The sequence below is a fragment of the Dendrobates tinctorius genome, unplaced genomic scaffold (assembly GCF_039654945.1).
Source record: "Dendrobates tinctorius isolate UK_male_01 unplaced genomic scaffold, ASM3965494v1 ptg000116l, whole genome shotgun sequence".
NCBI lineage: Eukaryota > Metazoa > Chordata > Amphibia > Anura > Dendrobatidae > Dendrobates > Dendrobates tinctorius.
This window is the reverse complement of record NW_027361784.1, coordinates 36,687,274-36,703,819: the sequence shown is the minus strand read 5'-3', so window position 1 is coordinate 36,703,819 and position 16,546 is coordinate 36,687,274. Positions and strand designations below refer to the sequence as shown.

Sequence of the window (16,546 nt, the reverse complement as noted above, 5' to 3'; positions counted from 1 at the left end):
AAAAATTCTGGTGTCGATTTTACCAAAATTCAATTCAAACCCATGGGGAAAGCAAGGCACATATAGAAAAGACATACAGTATAGACCTGAAGGGACTCCTTGTGCTGCCATATTGTGCCCATACTGATATCATATCAGACCAATGCAGCAGGCAGTCATCACCCACATATGTGGCACAAGTCGCGCTCACTTATTGAGTGCATTCGGTTTCCTAGCTTTGGATTGTGCTGCAGGACGCCCAGGCAACCTGATGCTCCATTCGGCTGCTTTCCAAGATCTTTCAGCTTGTTAAAAATGGAGGACATAAGTGATGGATGAGGCTTGTAGAGGTGAGACCCAGACCCTCTTCTCGCTTGTCTTTGTTGCTAAAATTTTTAGAATTGTTTCTGTTCTGCAAAATCCGGAAGATCCGATGCAGGTTTAGAGGAATATAAATCTCATCTGGCCATGTAGACGTGGAACACTAGATCTCCAGGATCGGAGCCTCATTACATTAAGGGTTTATAGCTACAGTCTCGGAAGCACGGCGCTTCGAAAGACCAGCAATATCAGATTACGGGGATGTCGCCATATGCCTGACTGAGCTCATACCGTAATACCGCCTTATAAAATATTGAAGGTGTAATGTTATACTGTGTGTCAGGTGCTGCGGAGCCGTGTGTACAGTTACATGTTCAACACCGCGGATTAAGATGTTCCCCTGCGAGGAGGCGACTCAAAAAACAGAGCAATACTTGATGGACGGTTATCATATCATAGAATGAAATGTACAAGAGCACAATCTGCTATATAAAGATGCAAGAATATCACCAATATAGAGTGGCCAAAATTAACCCCCTTCCACCCCTTCCACTTTGGCATTTTTCATGTTTTACTGCCCCTCACAACCTGGAATTTCACTTTTTTTTTTTTTTTTTTTTGATCGTTTGCATCAGTTCGTGTAAAGAACTTGCCTACAACTGTGAACATTTGGTTTTCTTTTTATTGCAAAGCACATAACAAATAGGACAGAATAGCTGAAAACTTCAGTGTGCGAAACTATTAACCCTCCTAAAGTCAGTACTTTGTAGAGGCTCCTTTTGCAGCAATTACAGCTGCAAGTTGCTTTGGATAAGTCTCTATGAGCTTTTCATATCTGGCCACTGGGATTTGTACCCATTCCTCAAGGCAAAACTGCTCCTTCAAGTTAGATGGTTTCCTCTTGCGAACAGCATTCTTCATGTCTGACGACAAATCCTGATTTCGGGCTTCGACTAGGCCACTCCAAAACATTTACACGTTTCCCCTTAAACCACTCGAGTGTTGCTTTCGCAGTATGCTTTGGGTCATTGTCTTGTGGGAAGGTGAACCTCTGTCCCAGTCTCAAATCGCTGACAGACTGAAACAGATTTTGCTTAAGAATATCCCTGTATTTCGCACCATCCATCTTCCCCTCAACTGTGACAATTTTTCCAGTCTTTGCTGCCAAAAAACATCCCCTCAGCATGATGCTGTCACCACCATGTTTCACTGTGGGAATGGTGTTCTTGTGGTCATGAGCTGTGTTGGTTTGATGACAGACATAGCATTTAGCTTGGTGGACAAAAAGTTCAATTTTAGTCTCATCTGACCACAGCAGCTTCCTCCATACATTTGAAGAGTCTCCCACATGTGTTTTGTCAAACTCCAAAAAAGCCTTGCAATTTTTGTGTGTAAGTAAAGGCTTTCTTCTGGCCACCCTTCCATAAAGGCCACCTCTATGGAGCAAAAACGGAATAATGGACGTAGTAGTTGAATAGACAGCAGACCTATATCTGAATATTAACCGTAAATAATAACTTATACGTCCTAGAAAATGAATGGCAGACCATTCGGGATAGGAAAAACCGAAGAGAACCAACGAACATGGACAAAATCAAGCAATAAATCTGAAAATAACAGTATAAATGTAAAATATGCCTTTATTGAACAGTGAACATCAGCACTGTGGGCAAAGAGTGCTCACACACTAGTATGATGAATAAAAACCATAAAACAGTCTACAAAATCTAAATAATACGAACACAATAGGGGACCACACAGTAGAAAAAATATATTTTTTGTAGCAGTGATAAAAACTATGTGTAAAAAAAAAAAGCTATATATCAGATGATATGTGATTAATGTAATTCACATCATCCACACCAATGAGGAAAAATAGTGACTAAACACATAATAAATGTGCTCAACAAGTCATAAAAATCAAAAAGTATAATATAAAGGCCGATAACCTGTATGTAGCAAATAAAAAAGAATATAGCCCTATGTAAAAAAAAAACTGCCCAAAGAACATGCATCCAAAATAAAGGCGCTGATTGGAGTGCTGCCAAGTATATAAAATACAACATGTGCTAATAGTGGAAATGAACCAGTATGCCACAGAGATGGTCACACTATCAAATACTAAAAAGCTATTAATAAAGAAATTGGAATAATGTCCTGAGGCATAAACCTGGTGCGGTGCTGATGGTGGTCCCTCTGTTCAAGATGCGGAGCACACCCCGACGCGCGTTTTGGACTTCTGTCTGCTATTTTGTTCTTATTCAGATTTTGTAGATTGTTTTATGGTTTTTATTCATCATACTAGTGTGAGCACTCTTTGCACACAGTTTTGATGTTTGCCAGTCACTGTTCAATAAAGGCATCTTTTACATTTATACTGTCATTTTCAGATTTATATTGTCAATGTGCCTTGGTTCTTTTCGGTTTCACCTCTATGGAGTGTATGGCTTATTGTAGTCCTATGGACAGATACTCCGGTCTCTGCTTGGGAACTCTGCAGCTCCATCAGGGATCACGGTTACCTTTGTTCTCTGTGCTGCCTCTCCGGTTAATGTCCTCCTTGCCCAGGCTGAGCGTTTTGATGGACGGCCTTCTCTTGCCAGGTTTGTGGTGGTATCATGTTCTTTCCATTTGATGATAATGGATTGATGGTGCTCCGGGGGATCATCAGATCAGATCATGGGATGTTTCCTTATAACCCAACCTTGACTTGTTCTTCTCAACAACTTTGTCCCTGACTTGTTTGGAGATCTCCTTGGTCTTCATGGTGTTTGGTTAGCGTTGCCTCTTGTTAATGGTGTTGCAGCCTCTGTTGTTTTCAGAAAAGGTAAAATGTATATACTGACAGGCGTGTGACACTCATAGGGGACGTCCTGTCTCTAAGCATGGGACTTACGAAGGGAAATGCTTGCACTAGAAATTTTTAGGGGCTTCATAGCAAAAGGGGTGAATACGTATGCACATGGCAATTTTTAGTTATTTGATCCCATAAATTTAATTTATTCCTATATTTTCCCCCTTCACTTCACCAACTTAGACTATGTACTGCTGATGCATCACACACAAATCGGATGACAAAAATATTTAAACACAGGTTGTAATGTATATAGCAACTATAATACTGCCCCTATATACAAGAATATAACTACTATAATACAGTCCACCATGTACAAGAATATAACTACTATAATACTGCTCCTATGTACAAGAATATAACTACTATAATACTGCTCCTATGTACAAGAATGTACAAGAATATAACTACTATAATACTGCCCCTATGTACAAGAATATAGCTACTATAATACTGCTCCTATGTACAAGAATATAACTACTATAATACTGCCCCCTATGTACATGAATATAACTACTATAATACTGCCCCCTATGTACAAGAATATAACTACTATAATACTGCTCCTATGTACAAGAATATAACTACTATAATACTGCCCCTATGTACAAGAATATAACTACTATAATACTGCCCCTATGTACAAGAATATAACTACTATAATACTGCCCCTATGTACAAGAATATAACTACTATAATACTGCTCCTATGTACAAGAATATAACTACTATAATACTGCCCCTATGTACAAGAATATAACTACTATAATACTTCCCCTATGTACAAGAATATAACTACTATAATACTGCCCCTATGTACAAGAATATAACTACTATAATACTGCTCCTATGTACAAGAATACAACTACTATAATACTGCCCCTATGTACAAGAATATAACTACTATAATACTGCCCCCTATATACAAGAATATAACTACTATAATACTGCTCCTATGTACAAGAATATAACTACTATAATACTGCCCCTATGTACAAGAATATAACTACTATAATACTGCCCCTATGTACAAGAATATAACTACTATAATACTGCCCCTATGTACAAGAATATAACTACTATAATACTGCCTCTATGTACAAGATATAGACATATAGTGGGAAACATAACACATGTATGAGGGAAATAACTAAGTATAGTGCAAATTGCCGCCTACCACTCAAACATGTGCATTTTTAATGGATAAGTATAGGGCCAACTGCAGAAAAGCATGCTGAGAAAACACTGAAAGCAGTCATAGGGTCCCATTAAAATTCAATACTTTATTAAATACAAAAAGTATAAAAACGGGTATGGTACAATGGTAGGGGCAGGGAATATTGCACACACCAAGTGGTCACACAAGAAAAAATGGGCATCCGGACAAAACTGCTCTGCGACTACACATATATTCTATTGAACATGTAGGAAGATGCGGACTGCATTGCACATAATTAATCAAATTGGATCAGAAAAAGATCAAATTAGCACCTACTAGCAACCACCTGTCATGATAATATGAATATACAAGTACTAAACTGAGAGCAAGTGCTCATATTAAAGGACAACCGTCCATAACACAAGTACGTGCATAATATGATGACTCATAGCAGTTGCAGGTGCGATATAGGCAAAAAATACTAGCACACAGCAGCCTAAAAATCAAGCATCATGAATAAAGTATTGTTACCTGCCCCATGTACAAGAATATAGCTACTATAATACTGCTCCTATATACAAGACTATAACTACTATAATACTGCTCCTATGTACAAGAATATAACTACTATAATACTGCCCCCTATGTACAAGAATATAACTACTATAATACTGCTCCTATATACAAGACTATAACTACTATAATACTGCTCCTATGTACAAGAATATAACTACTATAATACTGCCCCCTATGTACAAGAATATAACTACTATAATACTGCTCCTATGTACAAGAATGTGACTACTATAATACTGCCCCCTATGTACAAGAATATAACTACTATAATACTGCTCCTATGTACAAGAATATAACTACTATAATACTGCCCCCTATGTACAAGAATATAACTACTATAATACTGCTCCTATATACAAGACTATAACTACTATAATACTGCTCCTATATACAAGACTATAACTACTATAATACTGCTCCTATGTACAAGAATATAACTACTATAATACTGCCCCCTATGTACAAGAATATAACTACTATAATACTGCTCCTATGTACAAGAATGTGACTACTATAATACTGCCCCTATATACAAGAATATAACTACTATAATACTGCCCCTATGTACAAGAATATTACTACTATAATACTGCTCCTATGTACAAGAATATAACTACTATAATACTGCCCCTAAGTACAAGAATATAACTACTATAATACTGCCCCTATGTACAAGAATATAGCTACTATAATACTGCTCCTATATACAAGACTATAACTACTATAATACTGCCCCTATGTACAAGAATATAACTACTATATTACTGTCCCCTATGTACAAGAATATAACTAATATAATACTGCTCCTGTGTACAAGAATGTGACTACTATAATACTGCCCCTATATACAAGAATATAACTACTATAATACTGCCCCTACGTACAAGAATATGACTACTATAATACTGCCTCCTTTGTACAAGAATATAACTACTATAATACTGCCCCATGTACAAGAATATAGCTACTATAATACTGCCCCTATGTACAAGAATATAACTACTATAATACTGCCCCTATGTACAAGAATATATCTACTATAATACTGCTCCTATGTACAAGATTATAACTACTATAATACTGCTCCTATGTACAGGAATATAACTCCTATAATACTGCCCCATGTACAAGAATATAGCTACTATAATACTGCCCCTATGTACAAGAATATATCTACTATAATACTGCCCCTATGTACAAGAATATGACTACTATAATACTGCTCCTATGTACAAGAATATAACTACTATAATACTGATCCTATGTACAAGAATATAACTACTATAATACTGCTCCTATGTACAAGAATATAACTACTATAATACTGCTCCTATGTACAAGAATATAACTACTATAATACTGCTCCTATGTACAAGATTATAACTACTATAATACTGCTCCTATGTACAAGAATATAACTGCTATAATACTGCTCCTATGTACAAGAATATAACTGCTATAATACTGCTCCCTATGTACAAGAATATAGCTACTATAATACTGCTCCCTATGTACAAGAATATAACTACTATAATACTGCTATGTACAAGAATATAACTACTATAATACTGCTGCTATGTACAAGAATATAACTACTATAATACTGCTCCTATGTACAAGATTATAACTACTATAATACTGCCCCTATGTACAAGAATATAACTACTATAATGCTGCTCCCTATGTACAAGAATATAACTACTATAATACTGCTCCTATGTACAAGAATATAACTGCTATAATACTGCTCCCTATGTACAAGAATATAACTACTATAATACTGCTCCTATGTACAAGAATATAACTACTATAATACTGCTCCTATGTACAAGAATATAACTACTATAATACTGCTCCTATGTACAAGAATATAACTACTATAATACTGCTCCTATGTACAAGATTATAACTACTATAATACTGCTCCTATGTACAAGAATATAACTGCTATAATACTGCTCCTATGTACAAGAATATAACTGCTATAATACTGCTCCCTATGTACAAGAATATAGCTACTATAATACTGCTCCCTATGTACAAGAATATAGCTACTATAATACTGCTCCCTATGTACAAGAATATAACTACTATAATACTGCTCCTATGTACAAGAATATAACTACTATAATACTGCTCCTATGTACAAGAATATAACTGCTATAATACTGCTCCCTATGTACAAGAATATAACTACTATAATACTGCTCCTATGTACAAGAATATAACTGCTATAATACTGCTCCCTATGTACAAGAATATAACTACTATAATACTGCTCCCATGTACAAGAATATAGCTACTATAATACTGCTCCTATGTACAAGAATATAACTACTATAATACTGCCCCTATGTGCAAAAATATAACTACTATAATACTGCTCCCTATGTACAAGAATATAACTACTATAATACTGCTCCTATGTACAAGAATATAACTACTATAATACTGCCCCTATGTACAAGAATATAACTACTATAATACTGCCCCTATGTACAAGAATATAACTACTATAATACTGCCCCTATGTACAAGAATATAACTGCTATAATACTGCTCCCTATGTACAAGAATATAGCTACTATAATACTGCTCCCTATGTACAAGAATATAACTACTATAATACTGCTCCTATGTACAAGAATATAACTACTATAATACTGCTCCTATGTACAAGAATATAACTACTATAATACTGCCCCCTATGTACAAGAATATAACTACTATAATACTGCCCCTATGTACAAGAATATAACTACTGTAACACAGGAAAAATTAAAGGAAATGTCAGCTGACGCTCCTTGAAGATAATGCTATTGCACTGGCTCCTATGGTGCATTATGGAATTTTAGCGAAGAAAGGAAAAATGCAGCATCCTGAAACTCTTCTAAAACTCCATTTTTATTAGCAATAGTGAAAGGCTGTCGTCCATCACAAAACTGCAGTAAAACTTGAATTAAAATAGCTGAAACATAGTGACTCATGTTGATCTAAAGATATCTTAATCTATGCTGCTATTTTGAAAGAGAAAAAACTCAGCGTGTGACATCACATCCTGCAAACTAATTCACTTTAATTACGCAGCACCACTTTTTCCTAGAGGAAGGGAGGGAAGAAACATTAGACAACATTCCTTACGGAGAAGAATGACGGTCATTAATTTATCAGGTCAAATTCTTACACAACAACAAATGTACTTTGTAGAGGTTTAACATTGTCTCCCACAAATTGCTTTGACGTTTAAATGTCACACTGTGGTGGTCTTTAGTATGGGAGAGGGGCCTCAAGCTGTCTCTGGAACTGGGACTCTAGGTATCACTGTCCTGGGTGTACTCTTAATGTAGAGCTTCCCACGTCACCGACCTTACTGTGCTCCTGTTAAACTCTGATCTTTCCCCTCCTTCACCCCATGAGGTTTGGGACAGAAATGTAAGGTAAACAAAACACAAAGACGAAACAGGGATAACAGAAAACAACTATAAACAAAACCACTAACCACCAATAAGAACGAGGATGGGGACAAGGAGTAATAAACTAAATCGGAACAGGGACCAAGAGACAAACACACATGTACTACAGCTTAAAACACTACTAGAACAATTCTACTCCAACCAGTTAGCTTTAGCACACAGCACAGGAAGACTAATCTTTCACCGACAGGGACAAGAATGTCTGACCAGTATTTATTGAAAGAGGTAGGGACCAGAACAGAAACAGGTGAAATGGAGGTGCATGTTTCTGACTGGTATAGAAAGGGTTGTTAACCTCTTCATCACTGGAGAAAACAAAATCTATATAATAAGGGACACAGATCACACCATCTCTAAAGAAGACCTGCGATTCATTACCCAACAACTTGACCGTCTAACTCCAGATCTTCGATGGGAACGTGACTCCCTTGTGACACTATAGGTGTTGTGAACTCTCGATCTGACTTCTGAGTCGGGGCTCCCTCTGGTGGTCGCTGCGGGTAGTGGAGCTGGCCGTGATGATGGAAATCTATCACCTAGAGACGATGATTGGATGTCAGGGGTTACTGACTGGGAGGATTTAAGTGAGCAAGCTTCCTTCAGTTGCTGCTGGTGATTTGGTTTCTCTTCCTGTGTATTGTGAAGTCTTCTTTTTCACCTCCTTGGTCTTGCATCATTCAGATAAGTTATTTGCTGGAATCTTTTGCATTTGATATAGTTTTTGCCTTTCTCTGCTTTCTGCTTTGCTGTGTGGGTTCAGCATTATTCCCTACTGGGATTTGTGCTGGACCCCGCTCATATTTCACAACTTATGTCATTCTGTTCAGTATTGCTAATCCCCTGTTATATTAGTATCTTTTGCTTTGCTTCCAGTTCACACCAGAATTCTGATCTAGCGGGGCAGAGGTCGTGTGGCCTCAGTGTTTTTGTATATCAGACTTGTTCAATTTTTTAGGGTTTTTGCGTGATTGCAGACAGTTTCTTTCCTGTCCTGTTCTTTCCTGTCCTGTTCTATCTAGATAGTTTGGGCCCCATCATTTACGCACTCTATTTTCTGCCTGCGTTTGTGCCTCATCTTGTCTCACCAACAATACATGTTTGGGGGCTATCTATTCCTTTGGGGTTGTACTCCGGTGCAGTTTAGCTTTCCCCTCTCTTGCTTTAGGCTTAGTTAACTCTTTGGCTGTGCCGAGGCGTCTAGGCCATCGTAGGCACGTTCCACGGCTAATGCTAGTTGTGTTGTTAGGTTTAGGGGTCTGCAATCCGCTCCGTTAACCAACCTTTCTGGTTTCCTGGTTGCTTAGCTAATTCCCCGGTAATCCTCCTCGGTGACCGAATCATAACAATAGGACACTACTAGACATGAATAAATTCGTTAGGAATCTGACATTTTTCGATGGAGCCCAACAATTCTATGTCGCAAGATGATCATCGCAGAGATCCCGCTAACCTTGGTAGAATTTAACCGTTTACTAAACAGTGTTCGATACAAACTCTTAGAACACTGTCTAGTACCGGGTCCTCAGACTTTTTAAACAGGGGGCCAGTTCACTGTCCCTTAGACCATTGGAGGGCCGGAATATAGTATAACTATGAGTAAATTCCTATGCACACTGCACATATCTTATTTTGAAGTAAAACCACAAAACCGGAACAAATACAATATTTAAAATGAAACACAAATAAAGTTAAATCAACAAACTTAACAGGTAATTCAATGGGAACTATGGGGAGGCTTTTGGCTAATGAGATAGTCAACGTCCGGTTCCGTATTTGTCACTGCTAGTCGTAACAAGTGAAGCAGTTGTTCTCTTTCTCAATATCATGGTTTCCTAGGGATTCCAAATTGCTGGCAGTAAAATACCAACATATATACAGCGCTACAGAAACAATATACCAGCAATAAAATTGTCCGCACAAAGACATACAGACTGCACTGCCATCAATGCAGCCTTGCCAATCCATTTCATTCTCACCAGTGCCCATATTGGTCGAACTCCGCTTTTACCTCAGGCTCTGGCTGGTGTGGTGCGAGAGTCCCGAATAGGCAGGTAAACGTCCCCAGTAGGCAGGTATAGGTCCCCAATAGGCAGGTATAGGTCCCCAATAGGCAGGTATAGGTCCCCAGTAGGCAGGTATAGGTCCCCAGTAGGCAGGTATAGGTCCCCAGTAGGCAGGTATAGGTCCCCAATAGGCAGGTATAGGTCCCCAATAGGCAGGTATAGGTCCTCAGTAGGCAGGTATAGGTCCCCAATAGGCAGGTATAGGTCCCCAGTAGGCAGGTATAGGTCCCCAATAGGCAGGTATAGGTCCCCAATAGGCAGGTATAGGTCCCCAATAGGCAGGTATAGGTCCCCAGTAGGCAGGTATAGGTCCCCAATAGGCAGGTATAGGTCCCCAGTAGGCAGGTATAGGTCCCCAATAGGCAGGTATAGGTCCCCAGTAGGCAGGTATAGGTCCCCAGTAGGCAGGTATAGGTCCCCAATAGGCAGGTATAGGTCCCCAATAGGCAGGTATAGGTCCCCAGTAGGCAGGTATAGGTCCCCAATAGGCAGGTATAGGTCCCCAGTAGGCAGGTATAGGTCCCCAATAGGCAGGTATAGGTCCCCAGTAGGCAGGTATAGGTCCCCAGTAGGCAGGTATAGGTCCCCAATAGGCAGGTATAGGTCCCCAATAGGCAGGTAAAGGTCCCCTATAGGCAGCATAGGTCCGAATGGTAGACCATGTCCCTCGCTGCTCTGAAGAGGCGCCTGCTTGACTCCGTCTTCTTCTGGCACAGGCGGCGTGACGTCATCAGGCCGCGCAGGTGGCGTGATGACAATCACGTCGTCTGTGCTGCATACGGAGGCCCGCAAGTCTTCCGGTGTGGCAGCGCATCGCCCTTCCTCGCCACCTCGTCGTTCCGCCCGCAATTACAGGGCCCGCTGACATTGAACTGTAGCGAAGTTCAATGTCGGCCGGGCCCAGTGGCCACTGTAGCTTAGGTAGGAGGAACAGCTGCTCAGGGCCCCCTAAGACGGGCCGCCTGTGGTCCGCGGGCCATAGTTTGAGGACCCCTGGTCTAGTAATTCAATCGTTCAAGAGGATAATCTCAGTATAGGATTAAAATTGAAAAACCCTTATTACTGTCCAGTAAACTCTCGTCCACCTGTATTGGATGTTTTTCAAGAGTTGGTTGAAGACGATTTGGTGAAGCTCAAACAGTCGATCACAATTCCACTTTGGAAACACAACTTGAATAAATAGAAATTTAAAGGTCTACAGGACATTAAATTTAATGACGGTCTAATTATGCGCAAGGCAGATAAGGGAGCGGCTGTTGTCGTTGAAACCAAATTTGCTAATGTTGAATAATGAATATATTTACATTAAATTTCCGCGTTTCAGAAAAAACTGGAGTGTTTTTTGTTAGGAGTGAAAATGGGGACTGTATATTCTAAATAATCAGATGACCTAAAAGTACTTTACCTTATTACCCTGTATTTTCTCCTCATTACCCAAAATTCACAATGGGATATTTCCTCCCAACTTCAGACCATTGTTGATGGAATAGGAGAATACAATGAAAAACTGAGCATAGGTGTAGAGATGTAGCTATAGAAATTAATTCCTAATATGCCCAGTTTTCTGAAATATAAAAAGCATGTCATGACCCTGTACCCTTCGATTCCTGATGATCCGGCAGGAACGGCGCCGACCAATCATTTATCCAAGTACAATATTTAGAATTGAGAGTCCTCAGTGGTTGATACCTTTTTAATGGCTAACTGAAAAGATGGTAACAAATTGAAAGCTTTCGAGACTACTCAGGTCTCTTCTTCAGTCCTAGAATAACACAAAATCTGAAGAGTCACATATTTATGCACAATGGGAGACAGAAATAATGCAATAGCACAATACATCAGCGACATTTTTTTTCTTATTCTATTGCATTATTTTCATTTATCAATTTTACCTCCAAAAAGGGACCTCCCATGGGAGCCAGTTTTTCACTTGTGATTGCTAATATTTTAGTTTCGGAATGGGAAGAAATCCCTTCCCCCCCCCCCCCCACATCAGGTGGTTTGGTCGCTCTATCGACGACTTGCTCCCGGTGTGGGATGGAGCAAGGGATTTGACCCAGGAATTTTTCAAGTACATTAATAATAATTCTATGAATCTTAGATTTACTATCTGTGTTGAAAAATCCAGAATCAATTTCTTGGACATTAATCTGACCATGGATCTCAACAATGGAGTAGTCATCTCTCCCTACCGAAAAGCTAATGCCACTAAAAATATTCCTGTGGAAGAACATTATAGATATAAGAGAAACTCAGCACTAAATACGTGTTTTGTTGCAGAATCAGGCAGGGTCTGCAATAGAAATGAAATGGGCAATATCCAAACTGGATGTTAGAGAGAGCTAAACACATAGAATAAAGGAGAGGCCTTCAATGGTTCTCGATGTTCTCACAAGGGAGGTTAATACGAACAAACACTAGTGCGGTTTTCTCCGCAACATTTGGCCCCCAATATCATGACATTGTTAAACTTCTGAAACATCGTTTACCTATACTATAATAAACCGGGATAAAAATTGAAAAAAGTTTTAATTGAACTTGTAAAATTTGGGACAAAAAGAGAACCCAACTTAGGAGAGATTTTATCCTCAAGTTTACACATTAAAAATAGCATCATAGGTAAATCATGGCTGTCCACTAGGATCTTAGAAATGTGGACACGCTATTTGTAATTGCTGTAAGGTGATTTAAAATTCAAAAAATTTTGTTTCTACAAATAACTACACATAAAGAATACATTATTAACTTTTACATTTATTGCAATTCTATGAACATTATTTATTTCAGGACTTTTAATATTTGTCACGTACAGTATGTAGGTTGTACTGGAGGCCCGTTGAAAGTGAGGATTGGATGACATATGTCGGATGCAGTCGATAAGCTCTTACATAAAAGCTCGGTAGCTGGCAAACTTTTTGCCCAAATTCACAATGGCCACATCTCTAGCTTAGAAGCAATTTGCATAGAACGAGTTAAACAACCAACCAGACGTGGCGACATGAGATGCAAATTAGCGAAGAGAGAAACTTGGTGGATCTATGAACTAAAAACAAGTTCACCATTAGGCATGAACTTAAGGCAAGACCTGATTTCCCACTATAAATAATACTGCATTCAGGCCATAGTACACTCTGCAGACAGTGAAGCATGGTGGAAGCATCAAGATATGGGCATGTTTCTCTTACTATGGTGCCGGACCTAGTTACCGCACACCAGGGATCAGGGACCAGTTTCCATATATTAAAATGCTTGAAGAGGTCATGTTGCCTTACGTTGAAGAGGAGATGCCCTTGAAATCGGAGTTTCACCAAGACAACCACCCTAAACAACCAGTAACATCTTGGTTCCAGTCCAACAAAATCTTGGTTATGGAGCTGCCGGGCCAGTCCCCGGACCTTAGTCCGATAGGACACTTGTGATGGCATAAAAAAATGCAGTTTCTGAGGAAAAGCCAACAAAGGCCAAAAAATTGTGGGTTGTAGTCCGAGCATCCTGCGCTGGAAGAACAGGGGCCGGAAGTTGGGTGACTCCATGCGATAGATGTGAAGCCGTTCTAAAAAACTGTGGGTAACAACGAAACATTAGGTCATTGATTCAGAGGAATGCGAAATCCACACAAAAAATACGTATTGTGAGTCTTTAAAGACAAATTCAGACACGGACCAATATTCATTTTTTTTGTTGATTTTTAACTTCTTTACAGAAAATGATCTACATTTCTCTTCATGTTGTGAACTAGAGAACAGTGTGCGATGTTCCCAAAGCTGGAAATAAAAAGTGGTCGAAAGGTTTTGTGATTAGATCATATTTTTGTGTGTTTGAACTCCCTGGTGTTATTTTGAACACTACTGTACGGTAATGATGAGTCGGCGTTGTTGCTGTCTGCGTTCAGCGGCCAAACAACCATCCTTAAAAAGGCATGGGTTCCCTACCTCATCAAATTCCCGAAACACCCCTCAGCCAATCACGAGGTGGGGGCTGGGTTACATATGGCCCCCTCCCACCAATAGACAGTTGGTGCGTGGAAGAGGATTGTCAGCGTCATCCAATCACAGTCTTATCATAATTATCTTATCCAATCGAAGTCTCCATAAACATAAATTTACAGACCAATCAGACGATTGGTGCATCAGTCGTTAAAATATATGTGAGGAGGTTAGCGCAGCCATCACTAAAGTAGGAATATGCTTATGTAGACATGAGAAAACATAGGTGGTAGTGATGAGCGAGCGTCCTATCCGCGTATGCTCAAGTGCTAACCGAGTGTCTTCGGCGTGCTCGAATACTATGTTTGCATCCTCGCGACTATAAGACAGCCGCAACACCTGCATGGATTGTCAAACAAACGAGCTGTTGAACAGCCGCGAGACATGCAGCTGCGGGGACTCAAACATATTATTCGGGCACGCCGTAGCCACTCAGTTAGCACCTGAGCATGCTCAGATAACACCTAATCCAAGCACGCTCACTCATCACTAGTAGGTGGTATTTCTTAGGGTGGTTTCACATTAGTAAGGGTGGTTTCACATTAGTGTTTAAGGCCGCAGCGTCGGCCTGCGCATGGCCGCCGCTAAACCCCGCCCCCTGCCGCGCCTCCGCCGGTAGCTCCGCCTACGGGCGCAACACGATGCATGTGTCCTGCGTCCCCTATCTTTAGCACTGGGGATGCAGGCCGTGCGCATGTATGCGTTTATCGGCGCATGCGTCCTTTTGAAGGGTGCGCCGACCAGCGCCAAACGCAACCTGTTGCAAATTGGTGCGCTCGGTGCACAATCAAAAAGATGCATGCGCCGCCAAACGCATACTGCGCACGGCCTGCGTCCCCAGTGCTAAAGATAAAGGACGCATGCAGCATCATGCGCCCGTAGGCGGAGCTACTGGCGGAGGCACGGCAGGGGGCGGGGCTTAGCAGCGGCCGTGCGCAGGCCGACGCTGCGGCCTTAAACGCTAATGTGAAACCACCCTTACTCATTAGCCCTACTAGATGAGTAAGGGTTGACGCCAACATCGCCAAACTGGAGATAAACATGGAAACAATATGTCAAAATAGGCAATGTATACTATTCTGTGCCTTTATTATTTTCTATTAAGCCTATCTGCGTCACATATAAAAGATGCTGTATGATTAGTAGCGGCAAATCAGCAATAGATCCTAATCATGCTAATGACTGTACTGTAATGGCAAATAGTTACCATAACATTAACATATGGTTTGTCTAGAAGTGATTATAAGGTGCATGACAAATTGTTTAATGGTTACACAATCCATGTAATAATTTGTACTTTGTACCAGATTGGCAAGCTGCGCGAACTCATAGGATGTCAAATTATAGATGATGATTGGGCACAAGTGACATAATAGTCATTATGGAAAACATAACCGGACACCATAAGAAATGCCCACATCCACTGGGCAGGTCAATAAGGCAAAACAAAATAATAATAAAAAATACTTCTCTTTACGTACCAGAAAATAACTACTATAATACTGCCCGTATATACAAGAATATAACTACTATAATACTGCCCGTATATACAAGAATATAACTACTATAATACTGCCCCTATGTACAAGAATATAACTACTATAATACTGCCCCTATGTATAAGAATATAACTACTATAATACTGCCCCTATGTACAAGAATATAACTACTATAATACTGCCCCTATGTATAAGAATATAACTACTATAATACTGCCCCCTATGTACAAGAATATAACCACTATAATACTGCTCCTATGTACAAGAATATAACTACTATAATACTGCTCCGATGTACAAGAATATAACTACTATAACACTGCCCTCTATGTACAAGAATATAACTACTATAATACTGCTCCGATGTACAAGAATATAACTACTATAATACTGCTCCTATGTACAAGAATATAACTACTATAAAGCTGTGTGCACACGTAGCGATTTTTAAGCGTTTTTGCCGCGATTTTCGGCGCGAAAACGCTTAAAAATCGTGTACAGAACGCCCCCCATGCATTCCTATGGCATTCCGCACATGCTGTGCTAATGCTGCGCTTTTTTCCGCGGCGGAATCGCATCGCGGAAAAAATCGCAGCATGCTCATTCTTTGTGCGGAATCGCAAAGAATTGCCGCGAT

At 39.8% G+C, this 16,546-nt stretch overlaps 1 protein-coding gene across 7 annotated transcripts in view; it reads left to right on the top strand.

The window, feature by feature from the left end:
- ST3GAL1 (ST3 beta-galactoside alpha-2,3-sialyltransferase 1) overlaps nt 1–16,546 on the top strand; it is a 145,126-nt gene that overhangs the window by 81,111 nt on the left and 47,469 nt on the right. The gene's annotated exons all lie outside the window — the stretch shown is intronic.